At 47.9% G+C, this 25,114-nt stretch overlaps 1 long non-coding RNA gene across 6 annotated transcripts in view; it reads left to right on the top strand.

The window, feature by feature from the left end:
• The window catches only part of LOC109245661 (uncharacterized), a 593,199-nt gene that overhangs the window by 554,218 nt on the left and 13,867 nt on the right, over window positions 1–25,114 (top strand). For 2 of the 6 annotated variants that reach the window (XR_002071013.2, XR_002071011.2), the window contains 2 exons: window positions 9,695–10,001; window positions 14,802–15,396. This is a non-coding gene — a long non-coding RNA (uncharacterized LOC109245661). Of the gene's footprint in view, window positions 1–9,694; window positions 10,002–14,801; window positions 15,397–16,027; window positions 16,847–25,114 lie in introns of those variants that run through there. The other 4 variants (XR_008423571.1, XR_008423572.1, XR_008423573.1 and 1 more) reach the window with 3 other exon arrangements.

Below are 25,114 nucleotides of genomic sequence, written 5' to 3'. Positions count from 1 at the left end.
TCTGCCCGCGCTCATTGCGGAATTGGGTTCCAATGAGCTGGAACCTTGCGTTTCGCCCGAAGTTTTGACAAGCCGCTGTTTCCTGGCAGCAGCCGGGATGGAGCCGTGACCTCCATCTGGGTTAATGAGGGGAAGGGCTTCCCGCACACCTGCCACGTTGTCCCGGCTCCCTCTCCCTGCTCCAAGGAGCTAATAAACAGGGTCACGCCTCCTCCTTCTCCTCCTCCTCGGAGACCATGTCGTGCCCTCGATCGCAGCGAGCCTCAGCATATGGAGCCCCAGCCCCCTCCTCTTTGTGAGAGGAGGAGAGAACCGTGGGTACCAGTGAAGGCGAGCCCAGGGACATTGACAGTGTGAGTCAGATGTTATCCACAGCCCTCACTCCTAGCACATTTAGTTAAAATTAGTCCAAACCCGAATTCCACGGATTTTCAAAAACCCAGAGTTGTCCCCGCAGTTTACTGCGAATTCCCCCAAGAGCTATCGCCTCCTGTTTCTGCCAGCTTCTGAGCTCACGTGGCTTGTCACCCTCATCCAGCTGAACAAGAAGCATGTATCTTAAAGGGATTTCTGAAAGAAAGCCACTCATCTGAAACATTCCGGGCGCGGGGCCTTTACTGAAAGGTTGATGATCCCAGGACTGGATGGGTCACAGGGGCACATGGACGGCTTTAGGACACCACGCCGGCAGTAACCCCACGCTTCTACCCTTCCTTCTTCCTTCCTTCTCTGGAGTGAGACACAAGCCTGTCCCCGGCTCCCTCGGCCTGCTCCCATTCAGGCCCAAGAAGATCGGTTCCCTCCCCGATCCCCAAACAGACCGATTTGAATATTCTTCTCTCCTAAGAGTGGGTGTCTGTTCATAAGAAATTCTCAATACAGCTGCCAAGAGAGGAAAATATTCCCCCCGTGGCATTACATAATAAAGCTGTGTGTCGGGCAGAGAAATTCCTGCAATAAAGGTGAATAAACATCACAGAAGTGAGCTCCCGGAGGGAGAGCACTTTCAACATGAGGGAGATGCCTGACCGCCACCCAGCTAACGGAAGAGAGATGACGGGAAGGAGGTGTCCAGCCTGACTGTCCTTTTAGCCAAGCAATGGTGAGGCCACTAAAACTCGGTCAGAAGCAGGGGCCCCTTCTCGGGCCCCAGGAAATGTCTCTCGGCCAGGGCCTGGGTCTTTGTTCCAGGCTGACAACAGAGGTCTGACCTTCAAGCGTCCACCCCCTCCCCCAAGCCACTGTGGTTTCTCCGGGCCAAGAGGGGAAGAAGGGGCAGGAGCAGGTTATAGGGCTCCACCAAAGAGCTGACTGGTGGCCATTCATACGCAGGAGGGCTTCCTTTCAACAAAGTCTGTTTGTTTCCCCCAAGAGCCCTGGGGACTCTGTGCCAAGACAGAATGACTCACTGGCTCCCAGGCCTTGCCTCCCCCTGGGAGACGCTCGGGCAGGGCTCTTCCCCCAGCAGAGCGCAGGAGAGCAGCTTCCATGAGGCTCCAAGTGGATGTGGTCTCTACAGAGCGAGCTTGGTTGGAAGTGTAGCACAGAGAAGGCTCCAGTGAGGCCTTCAGGCCTCACTGCTAGCACGGAATTCCCCATCCCTGCTTGCTGGCTTCCTTCAAGAGTTCAAACGTCATCACTTAAAATGTTTTCTTATTTATTTTTGAGAGAGAGAGAGAGAGAGAGAAAGCACAAGTCAGAGAGGGACGGAGAGAGAGAGGAAGAGAGAGAATCCCAAGCACAAGCTGTCAGCACAGAGCCCAACACGGGGCTTGAACCCACGAACCGTGACATCGTGACCTGAGCCGAAATCAAGGGTCAGGCGCTTACCCGACTGAGCCACCCAGGCGCCCCAAATATCATCACTTTAAACGGGAATCTGCTCTCCCGTCTGTGAGCCCACGCCACTGGAGATGTCTGGGAGTCACGGCCAACCTTGGATGCAAAAGTGTGGATCCTCATGCTGGATGGTTGGAAAATCGTCCTTTTTAACATTTGAGAAGCTTTCAGAAAAGCTTTGTCAATGGCAGAAAAAGTTTCTTTACGTCAGTCAAAATCAATTATAGACACCAGTAAGATGTTTTCATGGATGGAAAGCTGGATAAAATCCAGCCAGTTGGGCCAACTCAACTTCAGAGTCATTGTCTTTTAAATTAAGAGTATACAGTACCTGCTCGTGACCCACAGGATAGCCAGAGGGATTAAATGTGAAATCGTCACTCCCAGGAGGAGGGGATTGCTCCAGACCAAGCCATATGCATACATGCTCAGGACATTCAAACTCCATCTGACTTCACCCTCGTATCCAGGCCCCGGGAAGTGTTGGTGTATTTATACCCATTCTGAGAAAACTAATGCCTGGAGAGATTAAGCTGCCCAAGTCCACACGGTGAATAAATATAACTCGACACATTAATAGGGCAATAGGATAGCAAAAAGAGGTGCTCAGGCAACCTACAGACCGAGAAATGTTTTAGTGGCTTTTGAGCACCTTACAAGCCCAAGTATGAATCAGCAGTGGGTATACTCATTGTAAATCAGGTTTATCTATTGATGAAAAACGAGTTCTGTATGTCTTCAACCATACTAGCCCCCAGGCAAGTTGTTTCCTAAAACAGGGAGTTATCAACCTGCCTTGGTTGGTTTTTCTCACCTTCCCAGCAAGGGAGATGTCACCTCTTCCTTCGAGACATTCGGCATTCCCTTTGGGTCATTCATTCTGTTGGGGCTAAAACTGGTTAGTAAAAGGGACGCAGAACTTAGAGTCTAGGACAGGTTTTTCAACGTCAGCACTGTCGACGTGGGGAGCTACGTCCTTCTTTGTTGGGGGACCTGCCTGATGCATTCTAGGATGTTCAACAGCATCCCTGGCCTCAACCCACTGGATGCTAGTAGTATCCCCAAGTTGTGACCCCCAAAAATGTGTCCAGCCACCGGCCCTGGGAGCAGAGCCATGCCCGTAGAGAATCAGCGCTGCAGAATTGCCCCTGGGAGCAGAGCAGCGCCTGTAGAGAATCAGCGTTCCAGAAGACAAGTCACTCAAACACTCATAGCTGTCGGTGCAGGAGGCTCGAATGACCACCCCCGAACCTGATTTTCTTGACAGAGGTGACATCTTAGTGAAAATACTGCGGATCTTGGTAGAGCGAGGCAGGAAAGCCCATCGGGGGGTGAAGGAGATGGGCTTCGGAAACATATTTCCGAAGCAGGGGGAACGGCGTGACCCAAGGCATGGAGGGAAACGTGATCCTGATTTGAAGCCTGTGTTGTTCAACATTCACATCAGAGCTCTGCCTACAGACGAAAGGCAGCATTGTCCGTGTGCAGTTCACACGATGCAGGGAGAAATGGCAGAATCTATGTTCCAGAAGGTTTAGACAAGTTAGATCCGTGGCCCAGCATTATGATGCACCCCCAGGAACAAAGGCAAGTTCCTGCATTATGGTTCAAAAACAAACCCCAGCCATTACAATGGGAAATCGGGCTCACAGGCAGAAGATTGTAGAAGGTGTTGGGTCTAAACCAGTATAGTTCACACTCATTCATGCATGAGAATCCCCTGGAAGGCTTGTTAAAGCACAGATTGCTGGGCCCCACCCCCCAGAGTTTGTGATTCAGGATCTGGGTCCTGGGTGGAGCCAGAGAATTTGCATTTCAAACTGGTTCTCAGGTGATGCTGATGCTGCTGGTCTGGGGATTCTCCTTTGAGAACCACTGGTAGAAGCCTCAGTTTCCAAAGACGGTAATAGCAGAGGGGTCAGATTAATAGAAATATGGTGTCTAGTGTGGGGAGGTGAGAACCTCAGTGCCCCAACTACCGCTAGGAGGCCAGGGAGAATGCTGAGCACCGTATTTTAAGAGGATCTCTGGGAAACTGGAAGGTGTCCAGAGAAAAGTGAGGCAAGCAGATTATGAAAAGTGATTGTTGAACATGGAGTGTTTGGCCTAGAAAAGAGGAGTTATGGGAAGAATCTGGGGGCTGCTTCGGAGAGAGAGGGGCTGTACTGTGAAGAATGATTTGAACCACATCTTCTTCCCACACCGTCAACCCCATTAGTTCAAGATCAAGAAAACCAGGGCGGGAGTGTCCAGTGCAGAATTTCTGGTTAGCCTAAAGTGGAATCTCGTGGCAATTCCACATTTAGGGCAGCACGGTCCAGTAGAAATGTAATGTGACCCATATATATCGTTTAAAATTGTCCTTGCAGCCATAATACAAAAAGTAAAAAACAAAAATAAAGAAATAGGTGAAGGTGATTTTAATAATACTTTTTTATTCAACCTAATATTTCCAAAATATGTTTACTTGGACAAGTAATCAATGCAAAAGTGTTTAGTGAGATAGTTTACACTCTCTTGCTCATCCCGTGCTCTAAATCCAGGGTGCGTTTTGCGCACACGGCTCATTTCCGTTCCATTCGAACGAGCCGGAGACGAAATGCTCCTTCCCCACGTGGGACTCGTGGCTCCCACACTGGACGGCTCAGCCCTAGTGAGCCATGAGTCGGTCACGGTGGAGTGAACGGTTCCTAGTTTGACTCCGTTTCTCTGCCTTCTGACTGTCTTTTGGATTTAATAACGTTTGCATCCCACTCCTACGTTCCTATTTTAAATGAAAGTGAACTCACAAGTGTTTCTGTATATTTTGAGAATGTCATAACGTGCTCTAAGTCGTCTGCAGGCAGCCTGAGGAGCCCTAAATAGAGGCGGTGTCGGGACTCTTGCTCGTAAGTGACAGGAGACTCAATGCAATCTAGGTTAAGAACATACCAAAACAACGTACTGGCTTACATTTTGAAAAGTTCAATGGTGATGCTGGCTTTTGGCATGCCCAGATCCAGATATTATCAACACTGTCACCAGGAACTGGTTCCTACTGCTCCCCGATTCACTCACTCCTGTGTTGACTTCCTCCTTTGCATGGATCCCCCTGAGGTAGAAATACGGCCACTGGAACCTCCAGTCTTAAATCATCTTTGCCGTAAACTTTCCCTACAGAATGAGCTGCTTTTTTTTCCAAATCGTTCTCAATAGTTCTGGACTGGAAGCTTTCTTGGCTTGAATTGGTAGCGTGCTGCTCATCCCAGAATCCAATACTGCAGAAATGTATTTGGTCAGGGCCATCACCTCTGGATCCAGGAACCTAGGGAGTCTGCCCCAAGCAAAGTTCAAGAATGGGAGATGGGGGTGGGATCCCCAGAGAAAAGAGAAGTGTTTGATGGACACAAATATCAGACGTCCACCAGAGATGGACAGACCAAAGGATAGAGACCAACGGGCCATTTTGTCCTGGCTGATGAAAATTGCCTTTCGGAAGGGTCCAGCTTCTCTTTACTGTGAAGGCACTGCTTGGAATTTGATAGATGAGGAGCTCAATTTGAGACAGCGATCTCAAGTGTTGGGACCACCATGTGAGACTTGTTTTGCTTTTCACCAATCTACTTTAAGAAGCCTTGTCCTGTGTGGCTGAATTTAGAAATCAGAAGCCTGAGGAGTTGACAGAATAAATCGACATTTACACGTTCCCAGAAAATTTGGAAGAGTGAAACTCGGCGAAACCAAGCTGGAGTCTGTTCTTTTCCTTCCGTCCCCCAAACAATGAGCTTGCAACCAAGATGGCGACTGAGCTCACATCAAAAGTGTCTGGGGTCAAAGATGTGAAAAAGCTCACAAGGCTCACAGTCTAACTTCTTCGGATTCCTGAACGTCCCAAACACAAACACAATAGCCTGCCATCCGGAAACCTGCAGCCCTCGCTCACGGACATTCTGTGTTTTTTGCCAGTTACTCGTTCCACCCTACCCGCTAATTTTCTGCCCAGTGGAGCTCAGTTTCCCCAAAGCTATGTACTTCCTCTGCTCACATGTTCCTAAGATGTTCCCAAATTCAGCTGAGCCTGAAATCTTTACATGTGCAATGAGTTTGGGAAAAAACAGAGGACTACAAAACTTTCCTAAGCCACGGGACTTTTAGGGACAGAGTATCTTTTGTGATATAAAATAGGATTCTTTATCTTAAACTGAGGTTTATTTGTAAGAAACAATGGCCAGAAAATACTAGTTACTACGTGGCAGGCTTTCCCTGAAAGATACCAAACACTTTATTTGTCTAATTTGCAGATTGCTAATCATCCTTCAAGGACCCACCTCACCCCCAAACTTTGCTGACTCTTTTCCAAGAGTGTACTTCAATCATTGCACTGACCCCAGACTCTGAGGCAATACGGCTTAATGGAGTTAGACTGTCCTGGAATCAAATCTTAGCTCTGGCATTTCTTAGCCATGTATCTAGAAAGTTCTTAAGCTTGTCTGGGTCTCATCTTCTTTATCTATAAAAAAAAAATCAGGGGCTCCTGGGTGGCTCAGTCGGTTGAGCACTCGACTTTTGGTTTTGGCTCAGGTCATGATCTCACAGTTGCATGAGTTCAAGCTCCACGTTGGGCTCTGCACTGACAGCGTGGAGCCTGCTTGATATTCCCCCTCTCTCTCTGCCCCTCGCCCACTCACACTCTTTCTGTCTCTCTCAAAATAAATAAATAAACACGAAAAAAATCATAAAAAAAATTAAAATCCCGCCTTTCTGGCTTGCTTTTAAAAACACTTGAATTAATGTGGGTAAGTTCCTTGATGGATAGGCACTTAGCATTGTAATTATCATCACACTGTTCTGTGGTTACTTGTTTAAAAGTCACTAGAGTCTTCCCGTTCGATTCTGATCTCCTCCAGGGCAAGGGCTGCTTCTCAGTAAACTTTTTGTCTCAATCTGGAGCGTAAAGACATACATGTTTGTTGAAATAATAACATAAATACATGCATGAATATATACAGATGAAGCCAGAAGAGTTAGTCCACAGCCAGTCTCTAGGGGACTGTGGTCCTAGAACGGGAATAGTATACCGTACGAAACCCTTTCATTGTTGGCTGAATGCTTAGACCCTATTAGTCTGAGTCACTTGAAATGTTTCTGAAGAAACAGTGCCCATGGTCAACGTGAACAATTGTATCTGATTTAAACTGATGAAGAACTAAGGGTCTTGAGTTAATTCTCAGTGTCTTTCAAATTTCACCATACGATTAATCGTATGAAGGATCTTCCTCATCTACCTCCTTCCAGACCACAGTGACCAACCAGAGACTTCAAATCAAAATAACAGTGCTTGTAAATTAAAAATGTTTGCTTGCAATTCAAGCTATAAGTATCCCAGGCCCTGAAATCTCAGAGTTGGATTTCTGAATGAAACCCCCCCGTTAACCATGCCCCATTTTGGAACTAGGGAGGCTGCCTACGTATTTTCAACTTGAAAAAAAATGCACACGCTCATCCCATTGGAGCCTACCACCCGGCACCATTCTGGGTACCTTTATACCTAAGATTTCAAGTCAGGAAGTGAGGCAAAGCAGTGGGCACCGAAATCGTCTCTCAGCCCAACTGACTCAGAAGCAGTCGGCCTGGGTAAACTCCCTTATAAAAAAAGTCATCCCTTGTTTGGATCCAAAAACCCCTTCAGTCCATGCTGTTAATCTGGTCCTGACCATATTTTGTAAATACAAAGCCTGGTTCAATGGTCCCACCGAGACCACATTTCCCAATAATGAGGGAAATGGTATTTACAGGAAGGTCTGAAACTTTCCCTCAGTAGCCTGTATTTTTGTAAGTCCCGTATGAAACCTCCATGTGGGCATGACTAATGGATCCACCTAATTAAATTTTTACAGCATTCCAGGGCTGGAGTGTCAAATGTTTGCTTCGAGCTTGTCTCCTTGTAACACTGTCAAATAAGTCTCCCATCCCCCACCACACACACCTATTTTAGGGACTGTAGTCTGCATTCCAATGCCATATGAAATCAGAATTTGGTTGATGAGGATGAAGAAATGGATTGCCAAATAGTTTTTGCAAGCCAGCCTACCTTCACCTATTTAGAGAGGTTAAAAGGGAAAAAGAAGAAGAAGGAGAAGGAGAAGAAGGAGAAAAACAAAAAACCTCCTTCTAGCCAAGGTAGGATTCTGTACGGGAAGTTGAAATAGTCGCTTCCAATGGATAAGAAGATCACCGCTGTTGTTTATAAATTCTTGCTCGAAAGACTGGAGTATGCTTTTAGCAAGGTGGGATTTTAACGTTGAAAACATCCTTGAAGTCAGTAGATTCTACGGACTTTAACAAAAAGAAACCCCTTGATAATCTACAATACGTATTTTCTCATTCATTGCTGGGCATTTGGTTTCAAAGCAGAGGTGTACAATTAGACCCCTGGCCTGCCTCCATACTGGCCATTGAGGGATCGTTGAGGGTTCATCAACAGGTAGACAATTGACAATGTGTCCGGAACTGCTGAGCGAAAAGAGGAAATAGAATCTGATTTTAGTATTGAATGAATATCAGACTCAAAATAGGACACCGCAGGTTCGAGGAAGTGATCTCCTCAGTGATAACATGGAGCATGTTAGAGGAAGATTCTGGGAGATAGACGCTCAAGATGGACACAAGTCAGTGAATCCCTGCAGGCTTTCTAAGCCAGAGAGCCTCCAGAAGTGGTCTGTGTCACCTGTACCCAAGAGCTTGTTAAAATGCAGATTCTCAGACCCCAAACCAAAACTTCTGAGTCAGAATCCAGAAGTGGTAACAGGAACTCTGCGCGTGAAGGGAGCTCCCAGACGAGCCCTACCAGCCTGAACTCGGAGATCCCTACTCTGGGGCTGTTGGGAAGGTCAGATCTGAACTCCGCACAAAGATGATGCTGGAGGTTCCAAGTGACAAGCAAGGCATGGAGGAACCAAGGCTAGATGGAGACCCTTGCCAGGGAACCAGGGCACCAGTGCCAGGAAACTGCGGTCTTCATCCAGCCAGAAGATCCCTGTGGACACACAGAGCCTTACTCTCTCACCCCTGAGAGCCCAACATGATTCTTCCAGCCCAAGATCTTCAAGAATCAGTCATAGTGGGGAGTTGTCATCTGCTGTCTTCCATTAAGCCCTCTCCTGTAAGCCCCCCTCTATGCAAGTGCTCAGAAATACACATGCACACTCAAATGCATTCACCTCTACATATGCAGACAGACCCGCTCTTGCAAACAAACATTTGAATACATATGATTTGTGCACATACTACTACACACACACACACACACACACACACACACACACACACGCCTGAGCATATACAGAAGAAGGGCGCCATTATACAGAATCTTCTTTCTGAAATATTGTCAAAAGATCAATAGGAGCCTACCAGGACATCACAATGCCTACATCATTCACCTCATTTCATCTCATCACGTAGACATTATATCCTCTCACATCATCACAAGCAGAAGCGTGAGTACAGTACAAGAAGATATTTCGTGAGAGAGCCCACGTTCGGGTAAGTTTTATTGCAGTTATATGGCTATAATTGTTATACATTACTATTAGTTATTGTTGCCAATCTCTTACTGGGTCTAATTTATAAGTTAAGCATTATCATAGGTATCTATGAATAGGAAAAAACAGTCTATAGGGGGTTCAGTACTGCCCGTGGCTTCAGGCATCCACTGGGGGTCTTGGAAGGCACCCCTGTGGATAATGAGCTTCTGTACGTACATATGCTTCTCCATATCTGCCTGCCCCCACGTTCTGACACAGAGATGCTATACCTCAGCTCTTGCTGAGATGAACTAACCTCCCTTCCAAATATTTTTCTTTCTAATTCATCTTAGGAAAATCACTAACCACAGGCAATTCTGGAAACCATTTTCCTCCAAGAACCCCGTCCTAATGTGGGAATCGGCTACATCCACAACAAATGGTTGACCAGAGTCAGAGGAAGAGGAGACTGTCAGAAACTTATGATGCAACCAAGCAGGATTTCTTGGAAGCCATTTCTCCTGACCCCTGATCCTGGGATAAGCTCAGCACCACACGGGACAAAGAACTAGAATAACAGGGTGGACCCGGCAGGACTTTGGAATCCGGCGGCCCCACAATAAGTGTCTTTGGCTGGCTGCGTTGACTGCATGAACTTGGGTAAGTTACTGAGCCCCCAGTTCCTTTTGTATAAGCCAGAAGTTTACAAAGACTCAATGAGACCATGTGTGTAAGCACCTAGCCCAGGGTGCTAGGACACTCAGTCATAGGAGGTGATTGATGGGTGATTGGCCTGGAGGAGTACACATGTTCCATAGGCTTTAGATTCAGAAAGTTCTCGGTGCGACTCTTACCTCCTCCACCTATTGGTTGGGATGTTTTGTGCAAGTTTCTTAACTTCTGTGAACATCGAATTTCTCATCGTAATGAAAACCATACCCCCGCCAAACTCACAGAGCCTGGCGGAAGGATTATGTTCGTATATAGGAAGAACTTAGCACATCTAGGAAAGAGATAGCTGATTTCTTCTGTCCTTTTCCCACCTTCTCTAAAAGGAACGTCCCCTATGGGATGGATAGGATGGGGAGGAAGGATGAAGGCAGCTATTTCCTCCTTAGAGACACATTCGGGACAGGAAACTGTTAGGGAAGGGTTCATTCCCGGTGACACAGACCACCCGGCGACCTTTCAGAAAAAGCAAATCCCTGGTTCTTGTGTCACCTGGGCTGAAGGAACTCTCCCTTTGGCCGTAGTCCATCTGTGGATCAAACTCTCCCAAAAAGGGAAGCGGTGTGTTGACTGGAGCTGGGGGCGGTTCTTTCTGAAGGGTTTCGCTTTCTTAGGCAGCAAACAGACAGTCTTTTGAGTGCGATGATATGGCTTCAATAGGTCTTTAGACCCAATAAGGCCCATTAGTTCTTAGCTGCGTATCCTTGGGCAAGGGATTCATCTCTCTGGATCTCTATTTCTTCGTTTTAAAAAATTCGGAGAATGATGCCCGCCCTGTAGCGTTTTCATGGGATTGAACACTGGTGTCATTTTGAGTGCAAGTTAACTATCCTGGTGATGGAGAGAAAGAGGGCTCCATGGGCGAAGCTGCCTCTCCGCAGCCTTCTCAGTCCTGGGGAGACAGCCAGCTCTGGGGGTGACCCCGCGATTAACTCTGGGCTCATCTTGGGTGGAGGACACATTAGCTGATTGGACACCAAGAACGATTGTGCAATGAGAGCTTTAAAAAATTAGTGATTTCTCGAGGCGCGTGGGTGGCTCATTTGGTTAAACGACCAACTCTTGGTTTCGGCTCAGGTCATGATGTCACAGTTTGTGAGGTCAAGCCCCACGCCGGGCTCCACAGCTGGCAATGTGGAACCTGCTTGGGATTCTCTCTCTCCCTCTCTCTCTGCCCCTCCCCAACTTGCACTGTCTCTGTCTCTCTCAAAATAAATAAATAAACTAAAAAAAAAAAAAAAAAAAAACATGGGGAGCCTGGGTGGCTAGGTTAAGCGTCCAGCTTCAGCTCAGGTCGTCATCTTGCAGTTCTTGGGTTCGAGCCTCGACACAGGCTCTATGCTGACAGCTCAGAGCCTGGAGCCTGCTTCGGATTCTGTGTCTCACTCTCTCTCTCTGCCCCTCCCCTACTTTGTGTGTGTGTGTGTGTGTGTGTGTGTGTGTGTATGCGCGCACGTGCACACTCATGCACATGTGCTCTCTCTCACTCAAAAATGAATAAATGAAAAAAATTTTCTACTTTTTTAAAAATTTTTTAAATGATTGATTCTTCAATAAGTTAAATGGAGAATTGCCATATGAGCCAACAATTCGATTTCTAGGTGTCTCCCCGAAAGAACTGCAAACTGTTTTTCATAAATTTTTTTAATGTTTATTTATTCTCGAGACAGAGAGTGAACAGGGGAGGGGCAGAGAGACAGGGAGACACAGAATCTGAAACAGGCTCCAGGCTCTGAGCTGTCAGCACAGAGCCCGACGCGGGGCTCGAACCCACGAACTGTGAGATCAAGACCTGCACCGAAATCAGACGCTTAACCGACTGAGCCACCCAGGCGCCCCTAGGTTATTTCAGTTTTACCTCAATTTAAGGAAAACCCTCCCACGTCCATGTGTGGGTGTCTTGATGCCAGGGTGAAGAAACTAGGAGAACAAGGAGGCAGTGATTGTTGAAGCACTGATTAAAAATGTGCACTTTGAGGGCAGGGCAGTCCTCTAAATCTCTTTAATTAAGACAAAGAGGACGTGAGGTTCGGGGGAACAGCAGTTCAGCAGATGACTAGCGACCGAGCGAGACGCCAGCCAATGGCTTCTCGGAAGGGTCAGCCACCCGGATCTGTTTTAGAGTCGAGTTAACACGTGAAGTGTGTAAACACCACTGTCGATTCTTCTGTCCCCGCTCTCCCCAGCCCTCTCCACCAGCTATCTCCACTTGGCACGCGTCCTATTTTCCAAACAGCAGCTGTGCACAGTTGAATAGTAAATCAAACACCCTAAAAAACCGTTGTTTTAAAACAATGTCTCAGATTTCTCATATATTTCATTTCTATTTTCCTTCCCCAAATCCCTCGCCTCAGACAGCAGCGGTAGCAAGCGCATTCAGGTAGTGAAGCCTCTCTCCTGTTCACGGGGGATTCGTGAGCGAATTCCCACTGACAAGTGGTTGTGGGGGCAGAATTTATAGGCAGAGTCATTTCAGGCAGATCCCGTATGTTCTTAGGAAGCAGGTTGTTGACGAATGTTCTTGGACAGGAAGGGACCGGATGGCTGAGGTTTTCTGGGGACACGTATCCCCAGGGTGAGCCCCAAGTTTCCAAGGATGTTGGCATCCTGAGAGTCCCAGCCCCTTGGCTTGGTGAGCCATTCTACAGCAAGACTTGGCTGGCCGTCCCCCGAAAGGCTGTGCGGGTTCCAAACGCACCGTCCGGGAGGCCGTTTTCCTGGGGAAAGAGACAAATGGTGGTAATGAGGAATCTTCCTGAAGGCTCAGTGTCGGGCTTCCTGGCGAATCCCACACCCATGCACACATAATCCCACACTCCCAAGCCCCAGCCCTATGGGTGCCTCAGCTCAGCCTCCAACTGTCCTTGAGTCAGGGTCTCTCAACCTCGACCCTAGTGACATGTGGGTCTGATCATTCTTTGTTGAGCAGAGTTGTTGGCGCTCACAGAGGTTGGATGGCTCACCAGAGTCACACGCCATGAAGTCACAGAGCTTATCAGATGTTCACTCAGCAAACATTTCATACCATTGTTGTGTATCGAGCGTTACTACGGGCACGCGGACCGGCAGATATTTATCGAGCGTCCACACGATGTTCAACGTTACGGATGCAAGAGGGAGCAAGTGTGGAGGAGACAGAAAATAAACATGCAAAGCAGCTTGTCAGCCCGCTGGCGTTTGGGGCTTAATCAGGCTCTGTGGTGGAGGCTGGTCCGTGCACTGGATAACATGTAGCCGCATCCTTGGCCTCTACTAAATTCTTTTTTTAATTGCTTTTTTTAATGTTTATTTATTTTTGAGAGGGAGAGGGAGACACAGAATCTGAAGCAGGCTCCAGGCTCTGAGCTGTCAGCACAGAGCCCGACACGGGCTCGAACCCACAAGCAGTGAGATCGTGACCTGAGCCGAAGTTGGACGCTCGACCCACTGAGCCCCCCAGGTGCCCCGACCTCTATGAGATTCTAATAGCGTCCCTCAGTCGTGACGACAAAATTGCCTCCAGACATTGCCAAATGTCCCGTGAGGGGCAAAGTTATCCCCTGTTGAGAACCACGGACGCTGAAGGAATTTAAGAAAAACTTAAAATGGGATATTGTGGTCTACGTACTGGTAGAACCCTGTCTGTCCAGAGAAACACAAATGTATCTTCCAGAGATGATCTCCCATGGGAAGGAATATCCAGGGATGAGGGAAGCCCCTCCTGAGAAGGAAGGCAGTGTTTTAATCCATAATCAGACCAGCAAATTTATCTGAAATTACCTTATTATGACTCACGCGTTATTATGAGTGTCCCTACTGGACGGTAAATCTAGGAGATCAGGGACTTTGTCCCTCCAGGTGACTGCAGTAGACCCAGAACCTAGAACAGTGCCAGTCACAAAAGTCTGGGCCATGAATGGAAGAATGGGTAAATCCAGGCAACCTCCTTCTTACAAGAACGCTGTGACCTTTCTTCCTCTTTTCCTTACCCTCTCTTAGTTCTACCTCTTTGTCTTTCTGACCTCTTCTCTCCTCCCACCCATACCCAAACAGACACACTGTCAAGCACAAAACCAAATACACGAATGCTCCCACAAACAGACAACACATACGCACCAACACACCAGCAGGAAATGAAAAGTAAACACCAAAAACATGACCTTGACTCAGTGTTCTGAGAAAATAAACCAAACACAACAACAGATTGCTGGGACACAGACCGAACCGGAAACATCAAGCAGCTTTTGCACCACTCGGCACTTACCAATTTGTCGCAACCTTAGGGCTTCATGCCTTTGCCATAAGGTCACCAGAACCTCTATGTTGGGGCCAAGAAACTATGTGATCCTTTACTTTCGGTGATACACTTTACCATCACATTTGCAGTGAAAAATAACATGGAAAGAACACCCGCCTACCCCCACCAAACAGGCACACACATACACACACACACACACACCCACACACACATACACACACACTCTGTGGTTATGGCGCCCCTATAAAGTGGTTCCAGTCTCTTGGCAAAAATTCTTAGAGGCTGGCAAGAGCAGTTCAGAAAACATAATCTTTCATTTACCCAGATAAATACGATACTTGCCACATAAATTTGAGGGCACTTTGTTAAACACTTTATATGCCATACTACACCCCAAAGACCATAACTGCCTTTAGATTGAGGACAACGATTGAGAAATAGCAAACCAGGCAAATAAATAAATTGTGTGTATTTATTTTTAACTGCTTTTCTAGACACGCCACAAGGCTTCTCGCAGGCAACACACACTTGGCAACCTCAAATAAAAAGTGACCTCTTGATCGGAAAGAATTGAACTACCATTCATCTTCCTCTCGGGCCACGGCTGAACACCTGTCCGTCGGCCATTCTTGGTGAAGTGGAGGGAATTCTGATCCAGTGGCCACTGGGCTAAATCAAAGACCCCGTCTCTTTTGCCAAACTCGGGGCAGAGGCGCTGTTACAAAACAGAGGTCTGAGAAGGAAACTAGCCAGTCTTATAAAATATAGATTGAAACCCCAAACCATATTAAGTTGAAGTGGGGACCAGAACTTCCATGGAAACCACATGCCGTATCATATAGGGCATTGAGTCTGAGAAATGCCAGTTGATCTGGGATTGGAAGTATTTTTTAAGTTTATTTATGTATTTTGAGAGAGAGAGTGTGTGTGTATGTGCAAGTGGGGGGAAAGCAGAGAGAGAGAGAGAGAGAGAGAATCCCAAGCAGGCTCTGCACTTCAGCTGTGGTGCCTGACGTGGGGCTCCACCCCACGAACCGTGAGATCATGACCTGAGCAGAAACCAAGAGTCAGAGGCTTAACCAACTGCGTCACCCAGGCACCCCTGTAAGTATTTCAAGTATTAAGGTGTTCTCTGGTTAGTGTCTGAGGAGACCTTCCTAATCTTGGCACGTTCCTTTGCTTTCTTCACTACATCCAAATAATATTTATTAAGCATTTTGTGGGCGTCACGTTGTTCTGAACACTTTACGTGACCATAAGTCTATCCAAAATTCTATGAAAGGCTATTGTTAATCCGTGTCTTAGAAAGAAGTAATTAAGACCTAAGGTGTTTGGGTAAATCTTTAAAGTCCGCGCAGCCAGTCAGTGGAGACAATGGAATTCAAATCCATCCATCAAAGCCAACACTGTTTAAACAACAGCTAGATGTGGAGCCTCGGTGCTTCCCACTCCTCATGCCCACACACCCACAACCGATTACCCGATGGCTTCCGTCATCACCTCTATGACAGCCACCAAGAAGATTTCCATTTCCATGCCAGCTCTACCCTATAGGCAACAGTAGGGTCCACAAGCAGTCAGGCTCAAAGGAAAAAGGATTCCATGATTGATTAGTGATGCCTGCTCTGGGTGCAGAGGTGGTCGCTAGTGGTACATATCACATCAATGTGCTGCCCTCTTTCTTTATTCTGACGACTGTCCAATCTCTCTTGCTAAACAGTACTTTATCTTCTGAACTCCCGAGCCAGATTTTCAACCGCCTACTAGACATCTCCACTGGGGTGGCCTATTGACACCTTAGACTCCTCAACACTGGCCTCTTTTCTCATGGTCCCTAACCTGGTAAAAGAAAATCATAATATCATAATATCATATATATCATAATATCATAATCATAATAATTATTCACCCAGGTTCCAAGCTGGAGGCCTGACCGCTGAGCTGAGCTCTTCTCTCTCCTTCATTCAGTACTCCATCCATCACACATCTTTCCCATTTTACTTTCCAAAAACATTTTGAGAATCTGCTGCGTCTGTCACATTCCCATTCCTTGAGTCTAGGATAGGCCCTCATTTCCACCAATACAACATTCCACGAACAACTGCTTCTGCTTCCAGACTTGCCCAGCTACGGCCACACTTTCCTCCTAAAGCACAAATCTGTTTACACATTTCCCTTGCCCAGATACCTTTGTGGCTCTGATAAGGTCATGCTCTCCAGCTAGCATGGGAGACCCTGCACCGTGAGGCCTCATTTACCTGTTGAGGTATCTCCATGCTGCTCCATTAGCCACCACATCCCCTCACCTGTGCTCCAACAGCACAACCACCTTGCTCTGTTCTTCCTACGTGCCTTCTGTTCACACCTACGTGCCTTTGCACAACCTGTTTCTTCCACTAATATGCCCTCCCCCCTAATTTAGTGATCCTTTATAGAGACATCCATGCCCTTGGTTGACACAAGTCAACAGTCACAGATTATGTGCTTGGCTCGAGAAAGCACTGCCTGAAGGTTCCAATGTAGCTCTAACAAGCCCACCTGCTCCGAGGCTTGCCTTGCCCCAGCCTGTCCTTTCCTGTGTCCTCTTGAAAGCAGTAGCTGTTAGAATGAGATATACAGTCAATACATCCATAAGCAAAGGTAGCCTACAGACAGCGCCCCCATGGAAGCTGGATGGTGAGATCTAGGACCCTCAGTCACCCCCTGACAATGTCACTTGCATTCCTGGCACCTCATCTGGTGGATGTTTGCACCAGCTTACAGCTGCCATTGCATTCAGGCCACGACTTTTCAGGGCACACGACTCACAGCTAGGCCCCCAGCACACAGATCTGACTCAAGAATGTGAGCTCTTTGAGGGCAGGGGTCAATCAATGATAGCCTCACCTTCCTGTTGTACCTGGGCTGGGAGCCTGGACAAGGCAGGCATTCAAGAAATGGTTGTCCATGGATCAAATAGAGTGAACCAGAGAATAGATGACTCAGTCTCAGCACCATCCCTCATTAGTTGGGTGGTCTTGGTCCAATGTTTTAACCTCTCTATAGCTCTGGGTCTCCAACTACAGAAGTAGAATAATAGTGGTGCCATATTCTTTGGTTCTTCAGACCTTGTTACCAATGGATAGAGGATGGATGGATGGATGGATGGATGGATGGATGGATGGACAGATGAATAGGTGGATGGATGGATGGATGGATGGACAGATGAATAGGTGGATGGATGGATGGATGGATGGATAGATGGATGGATGGACAGATGAATAGGTGGATGGATGGATGGATGGATGGATGGATGGATGGATGGATGGATGGACAGATGAATAGGTGGATGGATGGATGGATGGGTGGATGGATGGATGAATGGACAGATGAATAGGTGGATGGATGGATGGATGGATGGATGGATGGATGGATGGATGGATGGACGGACAGATGAATAGGTGGATGGATGGATGGATGGATGGATGGGAGGATGGATGGATGGGAGGATGGATGGATGGGTGGATGGATGATGTGTCTGTTGATGAATGAGTAGATTAAGGGAAAGTTATTTAATAGATTCACTATATTACATAATTAATTAATTAAGAAAAATGTTCTTCCATCATTGCCAAAAGCCACCATCCATTCACACGGTAAATAAAGTGGCCCAAACACAAATGGTCCCTCAGGAAACAATCAGTCCTAGGGACAGCTCCCTCTGGTCACTGCCTTCAGCACACACCCTTCCCATGGATAAAAAGGAAGGGAAAGGGAGGAAAGAGAACAGAGCTTACAAGTGAATATTTGGAAATACTGTCACTTCACGGAAGCCTCTCCCCCTACCCCGAGCCTCCCCGGGAGCAGTCAGCAGCTCCGAGGCTTTCCCTTGCAGGAGGTGGTGAAGACAGGATCTTGAGCCCCCCGTGGCTCTGCCCTTCACTTCCTCTGCCACTCCAGTAGTTCGTGTGTGTGAAGGGCTGGTGGAGAGATGTGCAGAAGGAATGGCCCCTGAATGCCTCTTCTGTGTGTAACCTGTTAGAAGTCACCCCTCCACCTGACTTGGCTCTCACACTCGTGACTAAAAGGCCTAGCCCGCCCCGAAAGCCCGGACTCTCCTTCCAGAGTGCTCTATGGACCCCAAGACTTCTTGGGCCCCTCCCGGCTCGGCGGTATCAGCTGAGTAATCTCCCCAAGCATCGACACACAGCTGCAAGGGATGAAAACTGTACTGTTGATAGATGAAACTTTGGCTAAGATTACATGGTTTTGAATATCTTGATGACATATTTGTCTGAAAAGTCTTTCAGAGGATGGCCTAATATAAATGCGCGGAAATGTTTCTAATGACTAGCATTTGTCTACAGACTTCGTTGGAGAAATTAGCATTCATATGTCTCGGGATGTCATTTGCATTTGTATGCAGGGACAAACTTTTGAATAATCATTTCTTCCAGCCCAGAAGAGTTAACTATTTACTCTGAACGCAGGCTGTTTTCCTTCTCAGGCTATCTGGCTGGGTTAGTGGTGTCCAGAAGGAGGTAATGATGTTCTAAGCATACATCCCATTGCTGTCGTACCACTGGAATCTTCTAAGTAGTCCTAATACCATTTGCCTAGCAAAGATTTACTGGGCTCCAGCTCAGCTCTGGCCACACCCACCTACCTCTTGGAATCCACCCCATGTCCTAAAGAACCTCAGCGCTTTCTACGAACCCCGGGCCCACCAGGTTGAAGCCTGAGACCTATCTGGTTGCAAACATACCTGGAATTCTCCCCAGGATAACAGAGGGTCCATTGAAAACCCATGGAAAGCAGCTGGTGTGTGCAGACAGCTTGGGTCCCCCTTCCCTTATGCAGTTTCTTAGGGGTCCTTTGGCTGAAGTCCAGGGCATTTTCCTGGCCCGATTTTGCTTTAAATTGTATAAAATGGCAAGGTCTGCATGAAGCCAAGGAGAGATAAATTCTAACAGGGCTCTTATTTGCTCTGTGACGTCCAAGAAGAAAATGAACCTCCTTCAGGATCAGTTTTGCCATGCATAATTCAGAGAGGCAACACCACCAATTACCGGGAATTAAGGAGACAAGAGTTGATCATGCATGTAAAACCCCGCGACTTGGCACATAGTAGGACACTTGATAAATGTTACTTTCCTGCCCCGACTCCCCGGCATTCCCTAGTATGCCATCAACAACAGCACTTGGGCTCCTGATGGCAACTTGTGCAAATGGCAAAATATGATGTTCCAGCTCGAGAGACTTTCACGGCGGTCACTTTCACTTTGGGGTAGCTAGACAACCATGGGATCCATCTTCTGCGTGAGCTCTGGGTCTCCAGTAAAATGCTCCCATGCGTCTTCTCTGAGACCTTACCCCGTGTCAGAAGCAAACCCCAGATAGTTCTGCCCGAGTGGCTTACTCTGGAAGCAGAAGACCCAGGTCAGTTTGAGGCCCACAGCCTAGCTCCGCTCTGGGACCCAGCGCCCTGCACGGAGTAGGCATTTTCCTGCATGCCTGGTCAATGAATTGGTGTTTGAACTTGGGAAAACAGCCAACACCAGGCCTCCTCGTCCTAGGATGTGGAGCAGGAACATGAAAGGTCTATGTTCCAAGACATAAGCATCTTTAATAAGAAGATGAGACCAGCAAAAACGACCCTATATGTAATTAAAAATGGAAACCATACTAGCCTGGAAGAGAATCAATGAAGTCGAAGAAAGCGCAGCTTTTCCTGCAATAATGACTTTAATTCGTGTTTTAAATGGTGGTCAACAGAAATATTTGGGGAGAGAAAGAGGATAACACCTGCTTTGCTGTACCTCGAGCCCGTGTAGTCGTGCCTGTGATGCAGCTTGGTGCCAGTCCTGGGGCATCCCGTGCGTCTGTCCATCACAGGCCACGTTAGTCCTCGTTGTGATCCCAGGTTTGCTTGTCTGTCTGTCCATCTGCCCTGAAACCTCCTGGGGGGCAGGCACCAGCATGAAGCATGTGTCTGACACAAAACACTCAGTGAATGTCTATAGAAGGAAGGGAGTAGTTCGTATAAGATGTCCTCTCTCAATTTGCTGGTGTGTCCCAATCTGAAAATGACCCCTCATAAACTGGTCTCACTGTCTGTCTGCCTCCGTCTGTCTGTGTCTCTGTCTTTTCCTGTCTGATCTTGTCATCTCTTTGTTTCTCTCTGTTTCTGTGTCTGTCTCCCTCTCTCAGGACGGTGCTACCAAGGAGGGAGGATTGAAACCTGATTGGTCAAAATGACTTGACTTGTTCCCATGTGTCTATTGGGCCCCATGTGAACACCCCAGGAAGCTCCCCGCCGCCATGGTAATATCTCAGATGATGCTATCTGGTGGCCCACATCTCACGCCAGAGACAACGCCTGCTCCCGGAGAATCCTCGGCCATGTCCCACCCTCTTTATGTCTGTGAAAAGCAGGTTGGGAGAGGCAAGGCTGATCTTCCTTGAAGCCTGGGTGTTGTGTTTTATGTTTGTTTTCTTTTTTCTAAAACACTACACCTGGAGAACACTTTTATGTGCCTCTTGCCAAACCTGAAACCTGGTGTGAGAATGGTTAGTGATATTCTGAAAAGCAGGGCCTCAAGTGGCACCAGAGTAAGGGGACCACTCCCAGCGCCGCACATCTTCAGCCGCCAGAAACGACAGCTTGTCCTCAGGGTAGGAGCGGCTGGGGCGAATGGCACAGAATCTTCTAGTATCGGTTTTCATTGTTATCTTAAAAGAAACAACTTAACCAGTGGATGTGGCCACCGTAGCCTCTGTTTTGCCTGAGTTGCCTGGTCAACGGAGCCAACCCATCACTAAATGAAGGGACACATAATATATCCATATAGAATCGATTCGTATAAATGCCTTCCCTTCCCTTTTCTTAGCAGCCATTTGTTTTAAGTATCTGCTGACGGCAAATCCCATGGCTTCTCATCTCACCTACCGTTTCGGATGCGGACGACCTTAAAGACAAGGTACAAACACCACCTCCCCCCATTCATTCCACCCAAGTCCCTTAAGGACAGGTATGGCCTTGAAATTCAGATCATGTCATTTATCGATGAAAACGATACAATGACAGAACTGAGTCTTCATCACCCAAGTGGAGGAGGAAGCACACCTGAGGGTATCTCTCACCCTCTGTCGTGAAATTTGGAGCACCAGCAGGGTTGTGAAGACAGGTGGGCAGCGGGGCGCTGAGGACAAAAGCAGAGCTCACCATGGGACAGGGGATTTGTCCTATGCATCAGCCCCATCTTCAAGCGCTCCATGGAAGCTTCTGGAACATTCCGTGGTGGGGATAATTTTAACAGCATAAAGGACGGGGCGGGGGGGGGGGCGGGGGGGAGGGTTAGGATCCTCTTTCCCCTCGTTCAGTTTTGTGCTGAGTGTCTTTTGGTTGTGGCCTCACCCCTCCCTGCTCCAGATCCATTCTCCACCTTTCTCCGCTCAGCTTGGTGCTCCGGGGTGGGGGGTGGGGGGATCTACACAGACACATGAATGGACTCGTCGGGCCCCCTGGTTTGCACTGGGTCAGGCTGTGAGTGCCCCTGGGGGGAGATGAGACGGGGGAGAGGCCTGCCTCCCCCTCCTCCCTGTGTGATCACTGCGGGCCACTTGTGCCCCTTGACTGAAGGTCACCGCTCACCTCTGCACTGTCCCCACAACCTGTCTCTCATCTCGCTTTCTCTCTGAGCTTGGAAACTCCCTTTCCTTACGCCTCCCAGCAGCCTGCCAGGAAACTACACCTTCCTGTAAGGACGTCCTTTGCCCTGGGCCCCTGTGCTCTGCGAACATTCCCTTTATGAAAACCCCCTTGGCATCAACCCGGTCCGCTCCTTCCTGCTTCGACCCAAGTGATACAGGTTTGTGGACCCAGCAGACTCACAGCGGATGTGTTTCTCCGAGGTGTCCCAAGGTCTACGTGGAGTGGAGCCTCCTTTGTCATTTTCTGCTGCTCCCCTCGGACCCAGTCAGGGCTCACAGAGAAGAACATGATTGACCTTTATCCTTTTCCTGGGAGAGACTAAGCTGGGGAGGTAAGCACCTCATCAGACCTTGCTCCTCTGCCCCTAGCCCCCTTAACTCACTCTAGACCCCTGAACTGGAGTCAAGCTGTGCAAAAAGGCAGAGCACTGGACCAAGAATCCAGCACCGGACCGAAGCTCTTTTCTTACCCTGCGACTTTGACCTACATGCACGCTTCTTCCTTGGGGTCGTCAGTCAAATCACGATGGCAGCCAGAGTCTACTTCCTCATCAGGCCCTCAAAGCATTGGAAAGATGTACGAAGACAATTTAAAATTCATCTTGCAATAAACCAATACACGCGTTCTTGTTTGCTTGGTGCAACTGTAGCCTCTGCAGCTAGACGAGGAGTTCTCTGGGTCTGAATTTGGGGATTGTGTACAGTTTTTTATTTCTCTGCACGATCTACCCCAGTGCCAAGGCACCTGAGAGCTTATGAGACCGTCGCTGATCCACAGCTACTATTTTCTTTGTGATTTTTGAAGGAAAACAAAAGATTATCTTCTGGGACTTCTAAGAGGCACCCAAAAGGAACCCACTCACATTTCAACTCAAACTTAGTGGCAGAGTGAGTGGCACCAAATTTTGGAATTACAATTACAATTGTGCAAAGTCAAGTCATACTTGAGTGGGTAGTCCTAAAATAAATTAATCTAAGGGGAAACTGTCAAATATAATTGACTGTCTTAACTTACTTGCCCTTATCTGTGTCTACTAGAGAAGTTGGTAAAGCTAAAAAAAAAAAAAAATTCACTTTTGTAGATCCTCTTGCATCTAAGAATGGCCATGTGACTCAGTTCTCACCAATAAGATATAAGTATTTCAGTGGTACCATCAATTTTTCTTCTTATATTTTTCCCATCTTGGAATGCAGACATGATGGCTGGAACTTCAGCAGCTATCCTGGTAAGATGAGGTAACAGAAACAAGGAAAACACAAGAGATTTGCAGAGGTGCTGACCTTGATATTTTTAAGCCACCAAACTAATTTAAGAAACAACTACCTCCAGAGGGAAGGGGGGAAGGGTATGTTAACCCTTATTTGTTTAAGCCACAGTTAGTTGGTTATTCTGTTGCCTGTCGCGAAAGACATTCCTATCTGACACAGTGCACAGTGTCAGTAAAATAACCTTCTGTTCTCTAACGCGTCATTGGCTTTGTAAGTTGAAATCTGTGTAGCGTAAGATTTTTTTTTTTAAGTGATAAAGCTCCATCAGGATTAATTTGAACCTGGTTCATTCCACCCTTGTCTAACACCTATAACCCCTCTTACCGTCTTCTCCACAAGTCCTGGAGCTCTTTGAGGAGAATTGTCGTGTTGCCGCTTGTATTCTTAGGTATCAACACACATGTTTCACGTAACCGGCATTGAATTAAAGATGGAGGTCTAAAGAAAGAAAACAGACTTCAGAAGGTCCGGAGAAGATATTACCAGTAACTGCCATTTACCGAGAGACTACCATGTGCAAAGCACTTTCTAATCACTATATCAGACACATCATATCTCTATTAAGCAAGCCTTCTTATCCCCATTTTATACATGAAAACCCTGAAGCTCAGAGAGTTTTCACAATCTGGCCAAGATCCTGAGGCTTACGAACCACACAGAGGAGATGTGAATGCCTCGCCCCGCTGCGCGAAGGATGTCACCCCTGCGAGAGAAATCAGACTACAGAGACCACCCAGAGGACTTTGTTCTTCTCATTTTAGCATCCGAAAGTGCCAGCTAACCCAGCCAGGGGCCGACCTGCATTCAAACGGATTCTGCTTGAAACCTTCAAAATGCCTCCTACTCCATCCTTGGGAGGGTTCAGACGGGGATGGTTTGGGGCCATTGAGAAAGTGGCCCGTTTGCACTCTCTAATTTGCATGCTGGATGTCTATTGAAAGTTGCTATGGTGATCCGTTTGACCAGAAATTTCCGCTGAATCATCCCAACACATGTATAAAAACATAAATGTGGTCAGGGGACCCAGAGCCCAGCCGCCAGGAGCGATGTCTCCATTTTTCGCTTGTGACTCACTCGCGGTCACGCGTAGGCCCAGCTGTAAACCTCTGTGGGCAGGTGTCAGTCCCTGGAGAGGTTCTGCACAGCAAGACACATTGAAATTGCCCCTGGGGAACCTGAAGACTGAAGAGGGAGACACGGAAGCCACTCTGAGCCCCACCCTGCTCCCCTGGGCCGTGCCGGAGCTGCTGGCCTCGGCAGTCGATGTCTCGGTGTGCAGACCCCTATACGCGGAGGCCGATAAGCGTCCGGGAGCAGAGCCCCGGGAAGCAGACGTGGGATTGGGGGGCAGCAAGGAGCGGGAGCCATTAGCACAGTGCACCATCCAGGTGGCTGACTGCGGCAGGCATCCGCTTTTGGAGCTGCCCGGAGACCTGGGGGCAGGACCACCGTGGTGATGGTGCATATGGACTCAGGTTCACATCTTTCTGTGCTGCGTGCAGTTCCTTGGCAAGTTTCTGAACACTGACGCAGATTTCTTTGTGCATAGAAAGGTAGAAAAGAGGGGCGCCTGGGTGGCTCAGTCGGTTAAGCGGCCGACTTCGGCTCAGGTCACGATCTCACATCTCACAGGTTCGAGCGTCCAACTTTGGCTCCGGTCATGATCTCGCGGTTCACGACTTCGAGCCCCGCATCAGGCTCCGTGCCGACAGCTCAGAGCCCGGAGCCTGCTTCGGATTCTGTGTCTCCCTCTCTCTGTCCCTCCCCCACTCACACTGTGTGTGTGTGTCTCTCTCTCTCAAAAATAAACATCAGGGGCGCCTGGGTGGCTCAGTCGGTTAAGCGT

The sequence above is a fragment of the Panthera pardus genome, unplaced genomic scaffold (assembly GCF_024362965.1).
Source record: "Panthera pardus isolate Hobbes unplaced genomic scaffold, ASM2436296v1 HiC_scaffold_19, whole genome shotgun sequence".
Classification (NCBI taxonomy): Eukaryota; Metazoa; Chordata; class Mammalia; order Carnivora; family Felidae; genus Panthera; species Panthera pardus.
Note: the sequence above shows the minus strand (reverse complement) of the source record. Positions and strands in the feature narration are given on the sequence as shown.